The following is a 21298-nucleotide window of genomic DNA, read 5'->3' on the forward strand; positions in this document are numbered from 1 at the left end:
ATTGAATGCACAAGCCACCCGTAACATATCTCCTCAAACTGAGGGGAAATAGGCGTTCAATTGAGTTCTTACGGTACCTACCGCCTATACAGTACATTAGCAGATGTGAACGTTACTTTCCCCAACCAGGGGAAGAGGTTACTCTCCTACTAGGCCAGAAGAACCTGGTGGACATCTTTCGTTGACTGATGGACGGGTGGTGCCCAACGTTATCCAAGGAGTTACAAAAAGGCATAATCCTAGCCAAGGTGGATGCAAAATGGGGTATACCTGTTCTCAACTTAGCCCCTATTAAGAAGTGGTCTCAGAGGGCTATCCAAATTAATGCCCTCACACTGGAATTTAATTTAAGAGTGGTAAATGGGAGAACAGGTTTGGACTCTCATAGGGCAAATACCTTTAATAGGATAAGTTCCCTGTCCAGAATAGACTACATTCTTATGGATGTTCGGCTTTGGGGAGATTTGATAGATATGGAAGTTAAATCCACTTTGGATAGTGATCATAACCCCTTGTGTTTAGAAATTAATAATATCTGGCAGCTACCTGGTGCAGAGACCTATGCCCACCCTGTCTACCAGAGAGGTTACACCCTCCAATTGCAGCAGACGCCTTAAATGGCTTAAAGTTGCAAAGCAGGATCACAAACTGGAAAGTATTAAGGGATTTTTAGAGGCTGAGAATAAGGAACTCGCGGTGCTCTCTAGGGTAATGGGATCACACCCTAACCTCCAATTGATTTATCAAGAATCTATTGATTAGCTTAGCTCCTTTTTCATTGTGGAAGGGAAGGTGGGCCCAAGACCAGACTATGCGAAGCCTTCTAATCCCTGGTATTCGCAGGGCTGTAGGGAAAAGAGGGTGGCCTTAAACCGTGCAGTCAGGAGTAAAGATTCTTTAGCGACTAGAATAGCAAGAAAGGAGTACTCTAGGGCGCAGGTGGAAGTCAAACCAAATTGGGAAGAGAACCATTGGCAGGAATTAAAGCAGGCCTCTAAGCAGAGGGACTCTAAATATTTTTGGGATCTAATTAATAGTGGACTAGAAGCAGTTCTGTCCCAATCCCCAATCACATCACGTCCAGACAGTGGCAGGAACACTTTTCTAATCTTTACTCGGGTAATGATGAAATCCCTTTGCTTTCAGTACTTGATTTCCCTGTAATTCCCACTGGGCCCGCTTCCAGCGCAGACTGTTTTGAGCTACAAGAGGTGGAGTTAGCAATAAATGGCATTGCTCCCGGTAAGGCGTCGGGTCCCGGCGGCCTACCCGGAGACCTCCTTCTATATGATCCGAAACCCTGGGCCATTTTCATTTTAGTGATATAGAATTTAATAGCGAGGGGATCACCTGTCCCAGACTCCTGGAAAGGAGCTGAGGTTGTTCCTATCTTTAAAATGGGGAACAGGGAGGACCCTGCAAATGTAGCGATCGCAAGGCTTTTGCGGCGAGCAAAAGCCAAAAGAAGCATAAAAAACGACATTACCCAGAAGCCTCGAGGTCTCCAACCCGGAAGTACCAGGATCGGCATTTCCTACAAAGCCCTTCCATGTCAGCTATACGGGGCTTGCCAATCTTGAACCTTGCCGAGCCTTCCCCTGTATTGCTGCGTCCTTGTGTGCAGAGGATTTCCCGCTTCAGGACACGTCCGCCGAGGAATTATCGGCGTCCAGGTATTTCCATTTCTTGACCGGAGAGACACGCGAGCCGCGTAGTCTGCCTCTGCATCATTCTACTGTTTCTTTCCCAGCGGCGGTAATTTGGAGCTGCCTTTGGGGGTTTAGGGGCCTCCGTTACTCTACCTGTCCCAGTTCCGGTTTCCCCAGCCCTGCTTGGTATTACCTGGATTTCGGTGACTGCAAGAACCGCGCAGGAGCGCGTTTGCCGTTCACCGTCACTGAAAGTCAGGGTAGAACTCGTCGTGGGGTATCAGGTATATTACCCGCATTATGCACGAGTGAATCAGTTTGAGCTTCTTTGTAGGAATAGAAGTTCAGTCAGCTCCGCCCTAGTGGATTTACCTTGGATGATTTTGCTTTGCACGTTTTTTGCCTAATGCTCACTAATTCTAGTGATCACTTTGTACCATGCCAAGCAACCCTTATGATGATTGGTTGTAATTCAACCTTGTAGACCAGTTATCCTAGTGGTAACGTGGACAAAGCAGTCTTAGGCTAAACTCTGAAAGGCATGTGAAGCCAGCTGTATTACCATACACAACCCCCTTGAATACCAAATGAAAGGACACCACACAGATATTTATTGAAAATATATATTGATTTATTAACTATAAAATCCCCTGGACTCTTTATGAGCACAGAAGCACAAGCGTTAAATCACAAGACAGTTTAAAATACACAAAAGCTGCACAATATGGATGAGCCCTAGGGGCCACCTAAACCATATACTAAGAAAGTGGTATAAGAGATACCAATCAGAAAGGGAACAGGCCTAGGGCCTTGGGAATCGCTGGAGCTATTCGAGACTAGCAGTGACTAAGTCGGGAAAGGCCCGCGGGACTCTGGTGAAGTGTCTAAAGTGCACGCACTTTCCAATGTAAAGTCTATGGTGCGTAAAAAGTACAAAGTTAGTTAGTTTGGAACCTTCCGAGTGACCTAGAACGCTGAAACTTAAGACACAGGCCCTTGAGATGTGTACCAGTGTAGGAACACCGGCGGAGCTGAGTTACCTCACCCACAGGAAGCGGGTGCACAGGGTCGAAGTAGTGTCGGGTTTCGTCACGCTGGTCGATGGTGCTTGGAGCTGAAGATGCTGCAGGCGGCTCGATGTGAAGAGTTCCGGTGGATTCAAGGGTGGATCTGAAGATGTGAAGACCTGAAAGCAGAGGGGACAATGTTCAAAGTCACTAGCCAGTGACTACCGTGGAACCAGATTGGAACCAGGCGATGTCGGGTGCAAACAGGCGTTAGAGGTGTAGCTTCTCTCTGCAGCCACGTGGACACCGGGGGTCGAGGACGTCCAGGAGTCGATCACGAGCTGTCCCACGCAGGCTTCTCGCTGTTGGCGGTGTCGGCAACTTGATCGGAGCAAACAGGTCTTGGCTAATGCAAGCCACGCAGGAATCAAAAAATGCTTAACACTCGGACCAGCAAGGTCAGAGCGAGTGCTCCTTTTCACAGGAGCTTGGGCAAGTCTGGAGCAACCAGACCCGCAGTGTAGTTTGTCGGTTTCGTCGCCAAGATGGCCGCTGACCACGTGGCTAGTGGCCGGGATGGCGCGTCGAGTGGCACAATGCAAAAGGGCCCCACGCAGATCGTGGAGATGCTGGGGGGCTGATCTTCGGTGCAAAGGCTGCTCGGTGGTGGGGGTTCTCAGTCCCCAAAGCACAACGTTGAGGGTGCCTTGGTTGCTGCGCTGTCAGCTTTTCGGGTGTCTTCCAAGATGTCTGGTCCCACGTCTCTCGGTGCCTCCACGGGTCCCTTCTTTGCAGGGACTGTGGATCGGGCTCTGAGAAGTCTGGGAGTCTGGGTCTTGTCAGGCTCTGGGCTCGGGCTCTGGCGGGAGGCGGCGGCAAAGCAGATGTCGAGTTGCTGGTTGGTGCCTGTGTTCACAGGGTGGCAACTCCTAGGCCACAAGGGAGATTCTCTTCAGTCTTCTGAGCAGCAGAATGTCGAAGTCCAGTCTTCTTCTTTGTTTAAAGTTGATTCAGGATGATCTGCTGTGCAATGGCACTGCTCCCACTCTTATTCCCAATCTGAGGGATGGATCACCTACTAGGTCCCTCCTCTGGGAGGAACCAGGAAGGGGGGCGGTTACACCCCCTTTCCTTTGTCCAGCTCCTCGCCAGGCCTGGGTCTGGAAAGTCCCAGGACCGGTTTGGACTGGCTTATGCACGGGGACACCTTGTGTGCCCCGGGCATGTCTGATTCTATTCAGCCCTGTCCTACCCAATACACAAAACCCTGTCTGGGGTGGTGCTCGCACCTCCCAAGGCAGGAAACCCTTTGTCCAAGCCTCCCTCGCTGGAAGGACTCCCAGCAGCAGGAGGTCAGACTCGTGTCTGTGGTGGCAGCATCCATTTTGTGATGCTGAGGCTCTGGTTAACTTTAACCGGGGTTAAGGCTACACACATGTCGTGTCCCTCTAGAAGGGTGGAATGCTATCCCCGTCGGCAGAACTGTCGAGGGGATAGTATTCCAATTCGTATGACACCTTACTCGACATGTTTTGATAAAGCCAAACCAAAGATAGCATATAACCGCGAGGATTATAATGCACTTAAGAGTACATGGTATGGCAATATCCCGGAACAGCTTAGGGAGTGGTTCCCGACAGCTGCAGACGGGCTCAGCTCATGCTAGAGTACCATCTCACATATTTCCAAGCACTCTGCCTCTAGGATTGATGAGGCCTTCCATAGGAGTGGCTGATAGGAACATATGTGTCCAGTTTAAGGGTAGATATAGGGATACTATACCTAAGCAAGAGGTGATTACACCAACTTGCCCCAGCTGAGTGATCAGCCAGTTGTGTCAAATATGGAGGCCAGGCCAGGGGTGGCACAATACATGCTGCAGCCCCTGGTAGGCCTTGGAAACACCTATGCCCTGGGTACCTAGGGTACACTGTTACAGGGGCCAATAAGGTGAACCAGTTCCAATTCGTAATGCACCTAAAGTTCATTGGCAGTAATTTAGAGAGAGAACAGCAGGCTGTGGGTCTGATTAGCAGGCCCACAGCCACATTAAGTCATAAACCAGTGAAGCAAAAAGCAAAAATTTGGGGTGACCATAGGATAGCAGACCCTACTCTCCTACACAACCCCCCCCCCCCCCAAACGCAGGGACATTAGACTAACCTTGACCAGTTGTGTCTTCATGTTCTAAGTGGAAGTACCTGGAGAGACCATCTGTGTTGCCATGGTCAGTCCCTGGGCGGTGCTCCACTGTAAAGTCCATCCCTTGTAGGGAAATGGACCACCTGAGTAGTTTGGGGTTTTCACCCTTCATCTGATTAAGCCATAAGAGGGGCTTATGGTCGGTCTGAATCTTGAAGTGAGTACCAAATAAGTATGGTCTCAACTTCTTCAGGGCCCACACCACAGCAAAGGCCTCCCTCTCAATAGCTGACCAACGTTTCTCTCTGGGGGTCAGCCTTCTGCTAATAAAAGCAATGGGCTGGTCCTGGCCATCTACATTAAGCTGTGAAAGCACTGCTCCCACTCCCAACTCATAAGCCTCTGTTTGGACAATGAACTCTCTTGAGTAGTCAGGACTCTTCAGGATAGGTGCAGAGCACATGGCCTTCTTCAGGTCATCAAATGCCTTTTGACAGATTTCTGTCCACTGAACCTTTTTGGGCATCTTCTTAGAGGTCAGAGCATTAAGAGGGGTCACAATGGATCCATAGTTCTTAACAAACTTCCTGTAGTACCCAGTCAGGCCCAAGAAAGCTCTGACCTGAGTCTGGGTAGTTGGAGGGGACCAGTCCTTTATGGTCTGGATCTTACTCTCCAGTGGTTGAACTTGGCCTCCACCTACAAGGTGGCCCAGGTATACAACCTTGCTCTGCCCTATCTGGCACTTTGTTGCCTTGATAGTAAGGCCTGCCTTTTGCAGAGCCTCAAGCACTTCCTTCAGGTGGACCAGATGATCCTCCCAGGTGGAGCTAAAGACAGCAATATCATCCAGATAAGCTGCACAAGTCATCCAACCCAGTGAGGACTTGATTCACCAACCTTTGGAAGGTGGCAGGTGCATTTTTCAAACCAAAGGGCATTACCACAAATTGATAATGCCCACTAGGGGTAGAAAATGCTGTCTTGGCTTTAGACTCCTCAGCTAACCTGATTTGCCAGTAGCCAGCTGTCAAGTCAAATGTGCTCAAATATTTGGCAGAAGCCAACTTGTCAATGAGCTCATCTGCCCTTGGAATAGGGTGTGCATCTGTCCTGGTGACAGCATTGAGTCCTCTGTAATCCACACAGAACCTCATCTCTCTCTTGCCATCTTTGGTGTGAGGTTTGGGGACCAGAACCACTGGGCTAGCCCAGGGGCTCTCTGAAGGCTCAATGACACCTAATTCCAGCATCTTTTGCACCTCAGTCTTTATACAGTCCCTGACGTGGTCAGGTTGCCTGTAAATCTTGCTCTTTACAGGAAGACTGTCACCAGTGTCCACCACATGGGTACACCAGTTAGCCTGACTGAGTGTCAATGAGAACATATGCCTGTATGCCTGTAGAACTTGTCTGCAGTCATGTTGCTGATGTTCAGTGAGGCTGCCACCTAAGGCCACACCATCAACTGAGCCATCCTCAGGGTTCTGAGTGAGCAGGTCTGGGAGAGGGTCACTCTCTTCCTCCTGTCCCTCATCTGTAGCCATGAGCAAGCCCATGTCTTCCCTGTTGACATATGCCTTTAGTCTGTTAACATGGAGCACCCTGTGGGGGCTCCTGGGAGTTCCTAGGTCCACCAAGTAGGTAACCTCTCCCTTCTTTTCCAGAATTGTATGGGGTCCAGACCATTTGTCTTGGAGTGCTGCTGGGGCCACTGGCTCCAACACCCATACCTTCTGTCCAGGCTGAAACTCAACAAGGACAGCCTTTTGGTCATGCCAAGCTTTCTGTAATTCTTGGCTAGCCTCAAGGTTTTTGGATGCCTTTTCCATGTACTCTGCCATCCTGGAGCGGAGACCAAGTACATAGTCCACTATGTCTTGCTTAGGCTTTTTGAGAGGTAACTCCCATCCTTCCTTCACCAGACACAGGGGTCCTCTTACAGGGTGCCCAAACAACAATTCAAAGGGGCTGAAGCCAACCCCCTTTTGAGGGACCTCTCTGTAAGCAAACAAAAGGCAGGGCAGTAGGATGTCCCATCTTCGCCTGAGCTTTTCAGGTAATCCTTTGATCATGCCCTTTAGGGTCTTGTTAAATCTCTCAACAAGCCCATTACATTGTGGATGATAAGGAGTGGTGAACTTGTAGTTGACACCACATTAATTCCACATAGCTGTCAAATATCCTGACATGAAGTTGGCATCTCTATCAGATATTACCTCCTTAGGAAACCCCACTCTGGAGAAAACTCCAAGTAAGGCCCCGGCCACAACAGGAGCTGTTGTGGTCCTAAGTGGAATTGCCTCTGGGTACCTGGTGGCATGGTCCACCACCACCAGTATGAATCTGTGCCCAGATGCTGTAGGGGGATCCATTGGACCTACAATATCAATCCCCACTCTTTCAAAGGGAACCCCCACCACAGGTAGTGGTATCAGGGGGGCCTTTGTTGTTCCACCTGCTTTACCACTGGCTTGGCAGGTTTCACAGGAGCGACAAAACTCCTTGGTGTCTTCAGACATGTGGGGCCAGTGAAAGTGAGGGACAAGCCTGTCCCAGGTCTTATTCTGGCCTAAGTGTCCTGCTAAAGGAATATCATGGGCTAAGGTGAGAAGGAAACCCCTAAATTGCAGAGGTATAACCAACCTCCTGGTTATGAAGGGGATTTATAATGTGTAAAGGAGTCCTTCATCCCAATAAACTTTATGGGCACCTTGAGCATTCCCAGCAGCCTCAGCAGCAGCCTGCTGTCTGAGGGGTTCAAGAGAAGGACAGGTTAACTGAGCCTGCCCCAATTCTGCCCTAGAAGGCCCCCCTGTCCCCAGAAACTCAACCTGATCAGGTTCAAGTTCTTCAGAGACAGTTCCTTCAGGGGTCTCAAGACCAGCTTCCTGTGAAGCTTGATCCTCACTTGTAGGCAGTTGGGAAGGCACAGCCTTGACCCTCCTGTTCTTCTTCTTGGAAGGTGCTTGGTCCATTGTTCCAGGATCCAAGACCTGAGGTTCAGAGAGGCACTTTTTGGCCTGTGACCTGGTCACAGCAAGGACATGTGATGATATCCCTAACATCTCTGCATGAGTCCTGTACTCAACTTCTGACCATAGAGAGTTCTCCAGGTCATTGCCCAACAAACATTCAACTGGGAGATCAGCACTAACCACAACTCTTTTTAGGCCAGTTACCCCTCCCCAGGAAAAGTTAACAAGTGCCACACTATGTGTAGTAGTGACATTGCTGGCATTGGTCACCAGGTAATTATCACCTGGCATGTATTGTCCAGGGTCCACAATGTTAGGTGTCACCATTGTGACACTGGCACATGTGTCCCTGTAAGCTTGAGCCACTTTGTTATTAATCAAAGGCGTCTGTCTGTATTTGCCCAGGTTACTGGGACTGATGTCAGGGGTCAAATCTATGTCCCCTTCACAAATCAGAACAGCCTGTGTAAGGGTTCTGACTAGGTCAGATTCTCCTTCAGTTCCCAAGGTGATACCCACTACCCCCTTGGCTTGTGGACCAGCACTGCTAGCTGTACTAGTGGGTGCAGGTGCCTAAGGGGCTGCAGTGCTGGGGGCTCCACCCTTTTTACACTCACTTGTCCAGTGAGAGGTGTTTTTCCAAGTTTTACACCAGGGTTTCTTCTGACCTTCTTTCTTCTTCTTCTTGGAAGTTTGGGACCCACCCTCTGTATCAGTTTGGGGCCCTGTTGAAGACTTCTGGTCTTTAGATTTCTGCTCCCCACCCTTCTGGTCTGTTTTCTTCTGGTCACCACCCTGGTTCTGGTTCTGGTTCTTTTGCTTAACTCTGGTTCTTACCCATTTATCTGCCCTCTTTCCCAATTCTTGGGGAGAGGTCAAATCTGAGTCAACCAAATGTTGATGCAACTGCTGGTTCTGACAATTATTTAAAATGTGTTCTCTCATCAGCAAATTATACAATCCTTCATAGTCTGTAACCTTGCTTCCCAGCAACCATCCCTCCAGAGCCTTAGTGGCACACTCAACAAATTCAGACCAGTCCTGAGTCTGTGTCTTCTGGGTATCTCTGAACATTAACCTGTACTGTTCAGTGGTTAGGCCTAACCCATCAATCAGAGCACTCTTCAGGACCAGGTAGTTTCTAGAATCCCCATCACTAACTGTGAGGAGTCTGTCTCGGCCTCTACCCTCAAAGGAGAGCTACAAGATTGCTGCCCACTGCTCCTGAGGGATCTGCTGTACTCTGCAGGCTCTCTCCATTGCAGTTATCCATTTATGGATATCATCCCCAGCTTTGTAGGGGGGCACAATCTTACTCAGGTTTCTGTTATCAAAAGACCTGTCTTTATCCTTGTAGATATTGCTGCCACCAGTGGGTTCTATTACCCCACTCTCTCTAGGCTGTCTTGCTCTAGCAAGTTTCTCCTGGGCCAGGGCAACCTCTAATTATTGCCTCTGGATCCTAAGCTCAGCCTCTTTCATCTTGGCCTCATGTTCCCTTCTCTGAGGGCTAGTCATCTCCCTTCTGGAGTGACCATGAGAGCCTCTAGAAGCATGGGAGTTGTTAGAGTCACCTGAGTGAGTCCTTCTCCTCCTAGGCTTCTGGTTAAGTCCACCTGGGGGTCTGAATGGGTTGTTACCTGATTCAGTCCCAAATAGGCTTAAGTTAGCCTGGTTCAGTCTACTGACCAGCACCTGACTATTTCTGTCATCATCTGACTCACTGCTCCCCCCTTCTGTCTCTTCTTCCTCTTCCTCTTCCTCCTCTGGATCTACCTGAGGAGCTCCAGTGATGGGGGCTTCCTCATCTACTAGGATTATAGGGACAGGGGTTTCTACAGTGTCATCCTCAGAAGGATGGCCTCCTTCAGCATTCCCTGTGGGGTCTGCCTTAGAGGTCTTTAGAGTCTCAGACTGGTCTAAGAGCTCTCTAAGGTGGTCTGTAGTCGGGGAAGGCCCTGTCTTCAGACCCCTTAAGACACAAAGCTGTCTTAATTCCTTAAAGGAAAAAATAGCAAATTTGGATGGTGCCCTTGGAGGGTCACTCTCAACAGGGATGTTCCCAGTGGAACCCTCTGCTCCAGACATTGCTCTAGTGTGGGTGGATGTGTTGCAATCTACCTACACTGGTGTTTACCTACTAAACCTATCTAGTAGTTGTAGTCAGGGTGTGCTACTCCCTTTGCTCTACAACAACTAAGTTCAGTAGAACTTAAGTATACAAGTCTTGTTTTATATTTACCTAGCAGGTACCTGTATGATCTTTCAAATGATAATCTCAAAGATTGTAATGGTAAAACAACAGCAAGCTCAGATCCCAATCCGCTGCTCACCAATGTGAGAAGTTGGCCTGGTATATAATGCTCACTAATTCTAGTGATCACTTTGTACCATGCCAAGCAACACTTATGATGATTGGTTGTAATTCAACCTTGTAGACCAGTTATCCTAGTGGTAATGTGGACAAAGCAGTCTTAGGCTAAACTCTGAAAGGCACGTGAAGCCAGCTGTATTACCATACACAACTCCCTTGAATACCAAATGAAAGGACACCACACAGATATATATTGAAAATATATATTGATTTATTAACTATAAAATCCCCTGGACTCTTTATGAGCACAGAAGCACAAGCGTTAAATCACAAGACAGTTTAAAATACACAAAAGCTGCACAATATGGATGAGCCCTAGGGGCCACCTAAACCATATACTAAGAAAGTGGTATAAGAGATACCAATCAGAAAGGGAACAGGCCTAGGGCCTTGGGAATCGCTGGAGCTATTCGAGACTAGCAGTGACTAAGTCGGGAAAGGCCCGCGGGACTCGGGTGCAGTGTCTAAAGTGCACGCACTTTCCAATGTAAAGTCTATGGTGCGTAAAAAGTACAAAGTTAGTTAGTTTGGAACCTTCCGAGTGACCTAGAATGCTGAAACTTAAGACACAGGCCCTTGAGATGTGTACCAGTGTAGGAACACTGGCGGAGCTGAGTTACCTCACCCACAGGAAGCGGGTGCACAGGGTCGAAGTAGTGTCGGGTTTCGTCACGCTGGTCGATGGTGCTTGGAGCTGAGGATGCTGCAGGCGGCTCGATGTGAAGAGTTCCGGTGGATCCAAGGGTGGATCTGAAGATGTGAAGACCTGAAAGCAGAGGGGACAATGTTCAAAGTCACTAGCCAGTGACTACCGTGGAACCAGATTGGAACCAGGCGATGTCGGGTGCAAACAGGCGTTTGAGGTGTAGCTTCTCTCTGCAGCCACGTGGACACCGGGGGTCGAGGACGTCCAGGAGTCAATCACAAGCTGTCCCACGCAGGCTTCTCGCTGTTGGCGGTGTTGGCAACTTGATCGGAGCAAACCGGCCTTGGCTAATGCAAGCCACGCAGGAATCAAAAAATGCTTAACAGGGGGGCGTGGCCGAGCGCGAAGCGAGATGGCCGCTTAGGCTGGGAGCTCCGCTCGCCACGGAATCAATCCTGAAATTCTCCTGCCTTCCCCCGCTCGCATCGGCTTGGTGCTGATCTTCTGCGGCGTCGGAAGATCCGGGGAGTTACTGGCCGAAATCCTGGGGCTTGAAGTGACCGGCATCCCCCTTTTCTGCTCCTTGCTGTTCAGGCCGCTGCGGAGACGGGCAGCTGGCCGAGGGTCCGGAGGTTGACGCCGGCTGCTGGAGGCACTAGAGACCGCGGCTGTGCAGGCCGGGACGTCCGGAGGTCCGTAATGTCGCTGATGGCACTGGGGACGCACGGGTGAGCGCGGCGACCGGCGCAACCCCGAGAGCGGGCGCACATATTGCGAAGCCCGCCGCACCGGCTTGCTGAGTCGTCCCTTTGTTCTCGGAGAGGCTGGTGGGGCGCCATTTTGGAGCGGACTGTCCGGTGTGGACCTCGTCTGTCGGAGTGAGCCCTGAGCTATAAGTGCCTGGACTTCAGTGGCACGGGGACCGACCCTCCTGCGCTGTTTACCCTGTATATTGCGACCCCATACCGTGAATAGCGGATACCTCCGGAGAACCCCATGGACTGCTTGCTGACTAACACTCCCTGCCCACGGCCGAGGTCAGCGTGATGACTCGTACCCCACGAATGTGTGCTTTGCCGGCTCCCGCATGCTGATTCCACCAGGGGCTCTTGGCTGGGAGACACAGTGTCAACTTCCGACGCTGTCTTGCGAGGGCGTCTCTCTGTGGGGGTATTGCTCGGACCGGCGTCGCAAGATGGAGCCCTCACTTCGACACGTCCTGAATGCATTGAACTCTCTCTGTGTCGCCTGGGTGAGGGAAGCCGAAGACCTTGGGAAACGGCTGGATGCCATTATAGTTTCACCGTTGGATGATAGCCCCGAGGATCGGGCGGAGAGTGGGGTCACGGACAGCTCTGTGCAAGAGGTGGATGCACCGACTACGACTTCGCGGTTGACCCTGTGGGAGACCCGGACCAGTGATGGTGGTGGCTTTGGGCAGCCTGACTGTGTGAGTGTGGCCTTGGGACTCGCAGCAGCGCCGCAGGTGGATCTCGTTCACGGCCCTGCTTCTGGGACAACCAACTTCGATTTGCCCTTATTGTGTTGTGACTTGGCAAGATGGCCTGATACTTTGCTGCGGTCCCTACATATCTGGATCGATCGTTTTCCTGGCCTCTGGGTGGAGAGATCACCCGTGCGGTTGGTCCTGCCTTGCTTGCCCGACCACCCTGACTTTCTAATGTACTGCACTGCCGCCTTTCAGCTGCTGCGCCTCGATGGCAGGGACAAAACGGGCCAGGGGTGACCCCTCCATCGGTGTAACCAGGACTGCTCCCCGGATGACTAGTGTGAAGACCTTGATTATTGTTTTGTGTGGTGACGCCGCTGCTTTCTGTTCAAAGAGCTGGCTTCTTTAAGATCGACGCTGAGCTAATTAGTGCGGGCGGGGGGGGGGGGGTCTATTTGTTGTGTCTTTCCCCCCCGTTCTCTTTCCCTTCTTTGGGACCATCTGGGGCGACGGGCACGCTAGTCGGGGGTGGGCCATAGCCTCGTTAGACGTGCAGGGTGGGGGGTTAGGGACCTGTGGGTTAGTTCTTCTTATGTTCTATGGCCCGTTTCTTGGCTAAGCCTTTCTTTCGTATTCCCTCTTGTGGGTTTTCTGGGGTACCAAGCATGCCTATGGGGGGGGGGGGTGGGCCGTGGCCTTCCGCTGCATGCAGGGTGGGGGGTTGGGGTATAACGTGTTTTTTGTGCTTCTTTGTCTCTATGGCCCTACGTTTCTTCTTTCTAGTCTTTTCTTCTCTGTCTTCTTCTCCAGTGGGACTGGGTTTCGCGTAATCTGGGAGGGTGTCCACCTTGAGCCATTGCGGACTGGTGTATTTGTAGCCACTTGTAGGTAGACCATTGTGTTTTAGAGTATTACTTGTGATTCACTTGGCTTCCTGATTCGTGCCCTTCCCAGGACGATTCCTAACTGTGGCGGGTAGTGGTTCCGGCGACATACTGTATTGCATACTGTTTAATCCTGTTTACACGTAAACGGACCGATGGTTTGTTCTTGATATCCTGATACCAATTTTCCTTCAGACTTTAAATTTAAAAATTAGACCTCAATGATCCTGTAATTGATCCTGACGGATTTGCCTTATTGACCTGTATTGTATTTCAACGCCTTCGGGCTGCGCTCCTGGATGTATGTGTAACCCCCCTTTTTTTTGTCAATAAAGGTCTTCCAAAAATTAAAAAATAAATAAATAAAATGCTTAACACTCGGACCAGCAAGGTCAGAGCGAGTGCTCCTTTTCACAGGAGCTTGGGCAAGTCTGGAGCAACCAGACCCGCAGTGTAGTTTGTCGGTTTCATCGCCAAGATGGCCGCTGACCACGTGGCTAGTGGCCGGGATGGTGCGTCGAGTGGCACAATGTAAAAGGGCCCCACGCAGATCGTGGAGATGCTGGGGGGCTGATCTTCGGTGCAAGAGCTGCTCGGTGGTAGGGGTTCTCAGTCCCCAAAGCACAACATCGAGGGTGCCTCGGTTGCTGCGCTGTCAGCTTTTCGGGTGTCTTCCAAGATGTCCGGTCCCACGTCTCTCGGTGCCTCCACGGGTCCCTTCTTTGCAGGGACTGTGGATCGGGCTCTGAGAAGTCTGGGAATCTGGGTCTTGTCAGGCTCTGGGCTCGGGCTCCGGCGGGAGGCGGCGGCAAAGCAGACGTCGAGTTGCTGGTTGGTGCCTGTGTTCACAGGGTGGCCACTCCTAGGCCACAAGGGAGATTCTCTTCAGTCTTCTGAACAGCAGAATGTCGAAGTCCAGTCTTCTTCTTTGTTTAAAGTTGATTCAGGATGATCTGCTGTGCAATGGCACTGCTCCCACTCTTATTCCCAATCTGAGGGGTGGATCACCTACTAGGTCCCTCCTCTGGGAGGAACCAGGAAGGGGGGTGGTTACACCCCCTTTCCTTTGTCCAGCTCCTCGCCAGGCCTGGGTCTGGAAAGTCCCAGGACCGGTTTGGACTGGCTTATGCACGGGGACACCTTGTGTGCCCCGGGCATGTCTGATTCTATTCAGCCCTGTCGTACCCAACACACAAAACCCTGTCTGAGGTGGTGCTCGCACCTCCCAAGGCAGGAAACCCTTTCTCCAAGCCTCCCTCGCTGGAAGTACTCCCAGCAGCAGGAGGTCAGACTCGTGTCTGTGGTGGCAGCATCCATTTTGTGATGCTGAGGCTCTGGTTAACTTTAACCGGGGTTAAGGCTACACACATGTCGTGTCCCTCTAGAAGGGTGGAATGCTATCCCCGTCGACAGAACTGTCGAGGGGATAGTATTCCAATTCGTATGACACCTTACTCGACATGTTTTGATAAAGCCAAACCAAAGATAGCATATAACTGCGAGGATTATAATGCACTTAAGAGTATATGGTATGGCAATATCCCGGAACCGCTTAGGGAGTGGTTCCCGACAGCTGCAGACGGGCTCAGCTCATGCTAGAGCACCATTTCACATATTTCCAAGCACTCTGCCTCTAGGATTGATGAGGCCTTCCATAGGAGTGGATGATAGGAACATATGTGTCCAGTTTAAGGGTAGATATAGGGATACTATACCTAAGCAAGAGGTGATTACACCAACTTGCCCCAGCTGAGTGATCAGCCAGTTGTGTCAAATATGGAGGCCAGGCCAGGGGTGGCACAATACATGCTGCAGCCCCTGGTAGGCCTTGGAAACACCTATGCCTTGGGTACCTAGGGTACACTGTTACAGGGGCCAATAAGGTGAACCAGTTCCAATTCGTAATGCACCTAAAGTGCATTGGCAGTAATTTAGAGAGAGAACAGCAGGCTGTGGGTCTGATTAGCAGGCCCACAGCCACATTAAGTCATAAACCAGTGAAGCAAAAAGCAAAAATTTGGATTGACCATAGGATAGCAGACCCTACTCTCCTACAGTCGGTCCTCAAGAGGGGTCTCTGTAGCGATCGCAAGGCTTTTGCGGCAAGCAAAAGCCAAAAGAAGCATAAAAAACGACATTACCCAGAAGCCTCGAGGTCTCCAACCCGGAAGTACCAGGATCGGCATTTCCTACAAAGCCCTTCCATGTCAGCTATACGGGGCTTGCCAATCTTGAACCTTGCAGAGCCTTCCCCTGTATTGCTGCGTCCTTGTGTGCAGAGGATTTCCCGCTTCAGGACACGTCCGTCGAGGAATTATCGGCGTCCAGGTATTTCCATTTCTTGACCGGAGAGACACCGAGCCGCGTAGTCTGCCTCTGCATCATTCTACTGTTTCTTTCCCAGCGGCGGTAATTTGGAGCTGCCTTTGGGGGTTTAGGGGCCTCTGTTACTCTACCTGTCCCAGTTCCGGTTTCCCCAGCCCTGCTTGGTATTACCTGGATTTCGGTGACTGCAAGAACCGCGCAGGAGCGCGTTTGCTGTTCACCGTCACTGAAAGTCAGGGTAGAACTCGTCGTGGGGTATCAGGTATATTACCCGCATTATGCACGAGTGAATCAGTTTGAGCTTCTTTGTAGGAATAGAAGTTCAGTCAGCTCCGCCCTAGTGGATTTACCTTGGATGATTTTGCTTTGCACGTTTTTTGCCTTTGATGATTTTGCTTTGCACTTTTTTTGCCTTTGATGATTTTGCTTCCACGTTTATCGCCTTTGATGATTTTGCTTCACCTCCTTTGCCATTGATGATTTTGCTTTATACCTTTTTGTACCTTGCTGATTTTGCGTTACGAGATTTGGAGGCTGTTCTTTATTTAAAGCGCAAGAGTGCTTCATAACACGTGTGCAGTCCCTAAGCAAGTTATTTGGGAGTTCAATACAAACCATTATATCTAAGTTACTTCCTGAATCTAAGTAGCTCTGCCAGTAAAGAGACCCTCCTTCATTGGAATACTGCCTTCATCCATAGTGAGTGTTGCAAGACTTATAATATCAGGGGTTTTCTGCTACTACTAAGAATCTCTAATATATATATATATTTTTTATCCTTCACCTGCAGTTACCCTATGGGAGACGACTCCTAGTGCCTCTGCAAGGGTCCGAATTAGATGACATCAGAATCTATCCTCAGGAGAAGTCCTCATCGGCAGTCGTTTATTATTTTATCCACTTCCCTTTTCCCCGTGGTGCTTGTGTACGTAGTAGTGTTAGCGTCACTCTATGGGTACATGCTTCCTGGGGAAGAAGGGGGAATTTCTACGTACCATCGTTCCTGCTGATATCTCTCCGAGGTTAGTGGTTTTATATTCAAATACCATTGGCGTTGTGACAGCAAACTACCGTCTGATTAGTTTAATCAATGTGATACAGAAGGTGGTTGGCAGGGTCCTCCTTGTTAGGATTCGAACTTGGTTGGAGGACAGCAACATCCTGTCCCATTTCCAAGCGGGGTTTAGACGAAAAGTGGGAACAATGGACCAGGTGTTCAGATTCTTCATGATCTACTGGAAAATCATAATCTTAGGGAAAGGTAGTCTGTACATGGCTTTTATAGAGCTGAAGACCGCGTTCGACCTGGTACCCCGGGAGAAACTCTGGCATGTGCTTCAACAACTAGACACCCCCCCCCCCCCCCCCTGGTTCTTGACATTATACAACGTATGCATAACGACAACTATGCTAAAATCAGGTGGGGACTCCAGGGACAACTGACAGAGAGGATCGCGGTGAACAGGGGGGTCCGCCAGGGATGCATGCTGGCTCCCACCCCAACAGGGTGGTTGATTTTTTTTAAGACAAGATCCAGCCAACGCTTCTCTTCTGGCGGGGGAGAAAACTCCAACCCTCCTGTTCTCCGACGATACCCTCCTGATTTCTAAAACCCCGGGTGGACTCCAAAAACTTTGGACCAGGTTTGCTAACTTCTGCAGCTCTCTGGGGTTGATAATTAATATGGCTAAAACAAAAATTATTAGTATCAACCCATCAAAATGTTTTAGAAATGGAATTACTCTGAACGACTGCCCCTTGGACACTGTAGAGTCTTTTGACTATTTAGGAATCTGTCTCTCTCACAATATGAAGTGGGGTTCTCAACTAGCCAAGATGCTCTTAAACCATAAGCGGGTCTCAGGGGCCATCGGCAGAGAGAATCGTTTAGCTAGAAGTAGGCCAGTAGCCCCTGTGCTTGCAATTTACGACGGCAAGGCACTCCCTTCGGCCCTTTATGGGTCTGAACTTTGGGGCTTCGAGAACGTTGATGAGATTGCCAAATCTGAAAATAAGTTGATGAGAGAACTTATTTCCCTCTCGGTCTCGACCCCCTTGAAACCCTTGTTTTATGATTTGGGAAGGTGCTCCATCAAGGATATTGCGCGATTGCGCCCCCTCCTCTTTTGGGCACGCATATGAAGGACCGCTGAATTGTCCAACTATGCGAGAGCCCTTGATGAACTGATAGTAGCCGATACAGGGGACAAGATCAAGTGGATATCCGACCTCCGTCAGCTTCTAACAGATATAGGCCTCAGGGAAGCCTAGGTGAGTCAGGTCCCCCCCGCAAAGCAGGTTTTGAAAAGGGCGTATTGGGATTGGGTCCAGGCATATGAGATTTTGAACCCCAATTAGGGAAACTTACCAAGGGGTTCTTCGAACACAAAGTGATCTGCAGACTGGAACCCTACCTGGACTTTATACAGGTGCCCAGGGACAGGACACTATATGCGAAGCTGAGGCTAGGGACTCTCCCCACTAACAGTGTGAGTGCCTCCTGGAAAGGGCCAAATATGACACCATTGCCTTGTCCATGTTGTGGCTATCACAACGAGTCAACTGCGCACCTTCTATTTGCCTGCCTCGCCTACAGATCGGCTAGAGCCAAGTGTCTCAAACCGGTTTGTCAACTGATTGGCCCAATGAATCATAGAGCCGCACTCCGCATTTTGTGTACAGACATATCTTCACTGACACTGATCTGCGGGGTGGCAAAGTTTCTAGGATGTGCATGGCTGATAAGGAACAAGATTCTGACAAAAAAGACAATATGCCTTACCAGCTCAGCCCCTTCATGAGAATAGAGTTTGGGTTTAGAGTGCCAGATGTCCACCTTAACTGTTGCTATGCTCTTGTTATAGTGCTCTGGGTTATGAATTGTCCAGCTGTTTTATATTGTGTTGCTTCACTTTTTAAAATGAGGTATTTTATATTGTAAATTACAAATGTATAGTATAGTATGATGTATGTGTAGTTTGAATTGTTGTATAATCCTTTTTAATATTTTTTTTATCTTGTAAATATTTGCATATGCTTTTATGATATTTTATGTATTGAATAAAGCTCATACTACTACTACTACTGCATAATCGTAGGGCCCGATGTTCTTAGGTATATTGTTAGGACAAGAGACAAAAACAAAAATTAAATCGAAGGTGTGCCTCCCTATATTAATGTCCTAACCCAATTCAGAAACAGATCCCAAAATGCTGTATTGTTCCTGCTACAGGCTCTGGACCGATCTATCTTAGAAGTCTCAAACATCGATGCCAACCACTCAGAATGTGTAGGAGGGGCAGGATCAATCCAGTGTTTACATATTTGCCTCCTAGCTAACAAGATAGCATAGAAAACAAGGGAGCTGGAAAGGCCAGTAACTTGATTTGTAAGGCCGAAAATTATCAGGGCCAAGTCAATTTGAATTGGGGCTTTCAAAATACTTTCCAACAACTTCTAGACTTCATCCCAATACAGAGCGATAGCAGGGCAGTCTTTGAACATATGGATGTCAGAGGGTTCGACAAGACCACACTTTTTACAGCATACTTGCCTCCCCCTTGATAACTTAGACAGCCTTAGAGGAGACAAATAGGCCTAGTGTACCGTGAATATGTGATTTCTTTTCAGCCAAGCAGGTTTCACTATGCCAAAAAGAGTCTTAAATGAGTTCTGCCACAAATGCTCACACTGTACATTTGAAAGATGTTCACTCCATACTTCATCTGCGAGTTTAAATCCACCATACATGGCCTCTTCAATTGCTCAGTACCTATAGGAGACCTCTCGCCTTCCTACTGGCCTGACTACGAGCTGTTGTTATAGACTATTGCCCCCACCTATGGGTTTCTTCTGGTTTGTTTGGGTTTTAATCCAGCTCTGAAGTTGCAAGGTCCACTCCTACTTTCTCTCTTAGTTGTTCCCATGAAAGGAGAGTGCCCTCATAGGCCAGCTCCCCACATACCTTCAAGCCAGCTTCTCTGAGTGGTAGTGCCAGCCTATCCTGCAAACATTCGGGCGAACCTGGTGAGTCCCAGAGTGGGGCTAAGCTTGAAAAATAATTAAGGCCCACCAGGTGCTTTAATCTAACCCATGCTCTGACCATTGACTGGAGGACTTTGAGTTTAACCTTTTTGAAAAAGGTTGGATTCCCGAACGTAAACATAAAGCCCTCCATGGGTAAACTAGCCCCTCTTAACATGGCCACAAACATATTTCCTGCCCTGGTATTTACTGGAATTTTTAACAACATTCGCGAGTGTGCAAACAGAAAGGCCAAAACATAGGGGGTCATTAGGAGTCAAGTCCGTCCGCGACACCTGAGTAGGAGGGAACGTCCCCATGGGCTGCGGCGTTCCCTCTGTGCAGATTAGGATGTGACCGCCACCCTGGCGGTCACATCCTCTATTTTTAACATTGCGGCGGGTGGAGCTTCAAGCTGCACCCGCAGCAATGTTAAAAATGCACGCATTGCATTTGTATGTAGAAAGTGGCAGGCACCGCGCGGTGCCTGCCGCTTACTGCATACAAATGCAGGGGGGTACCATAGGTACCCCCCATGTGCACCCCCCAGCCCCCCTTCACCTAGGGGGCCCGCAACGGGCCCCCGCAGTGAAGTTGCACATGCTTTTCCACGGCGGAAAAGCCGCCGCGGAAAAGCATGTTTCCGAGCACATCCTAATCTGGCTGACGGTGTCTGAGAGACACCGTCACCATATTAATGCTTTTCCGCCGCGGTTGTAAGCCAGCCACGGCGGAAAAGCTGCGAACGGAAAACAGGACCCACCAGCCATCCTAATGTGGCGGTGGGTCTTGGTGGGTCCGCAGAGGATTTTCCGCATCCTCCGGGCCGGCGGTGGCTTCCGCCGGCCCGGAGGATGCGGAAAATCCTCCATCCTAATAAGCCTCATAGTACTGTATATCGGGTAATGCAAGACCCCCCTTCCTACGTCTTAGCTTTTTCCAGGCTATTCTAGTGGATTTGTAGTCCCAGACACAAGAATTTACAGCCTGCTGAATTTTGTCGATGTCTAATTTATCAAAATGTAGGGGGATCAAATTGAAGAGAAAGGTTATTTTGGGTAGTATCACCATCTTAACTAGATTCACCCTCCCCAGAATGGTTAAAGGGAGGAGAGCCCAAGATTTCATCAGCTTTTGACACTCCCTTGTGACTTGTGCTAAGTTGACATCTGCTATCTTAGATATATCTTGAATGATTCTTACTCCCAAGCATCGTATACTAGGGCTGACCTGCTGCTGGCCTGTCTCATGATTTCACGTCATAATGTCAGTTTCCTGGCATTCACCTCGTATCCTGAGACCTGCCCAAATTCCTGTGCCAGTCTAATCACTGCCGGAAAGGTTGTTTTTAGATCTGTTGAAAAGACCAACATGTCGTCTGCATACAGGGCCACCTTTCTCTCCCACTCTCCAAATCTAAAGGGAACAATGCTCTGATCTTCTCTAGGGTAAGGCAGACGTGGCCAGAACCGGACACGAACCAGAACAAACTACCAATCTCAATACTACAGAGAAAGACAAACCAGGAACAAGTTTTACCAATGGTGGCCTCCATAATAAACAACACCCCCCACGACCAGGCTCCTTCCACACCAGCGGTTAACGCTATCATAACAACAGAAGATCAACAACCCGACCAGGCTCCTCCCACACTGGCAGTCAACACCATCACAACAACACAAAATCAACAGCTCATTCCCATCTTTAACCTTTCCTGCCATACCCTTTCCAGTGACGAAATCAATTTACTCAGCAGAGGCCTCAGTTTTGTACCCACTGAACGCAGCAATTTTTCCGAAGTTCATACCCAACTACTTCAA

General features: G+C 49.5%; 1 protein-coding gene across 1 annotated transcript in view; it reads left to right on the top strand.

Annotated features, from left to right (window-relative positions):
* The window catches only part of LOC147750649 (uncharacterized), a 49278-nt gene that overhangs the window by 513 nt on the left and 27467 nt on the right, over positions 1-21298 (top strand). The gene's annotated exons all lie outside the window — the stretch shown is intronic.

This window comes from Lissotriton vulgaris, chromosome 1_1, assembly GCF_964263255.1.
Source record: "Lissotriton vulgaris chromosome 1_1, aLisVul1.2, whole genome shotgun sequence".
Classification (NCBI taxonomy): Eukaryota; Metazoa; Chordata; class Amphibia; order Caudata; family Salamandridae; genus Lissotriton; species Lissotriton vulgaris.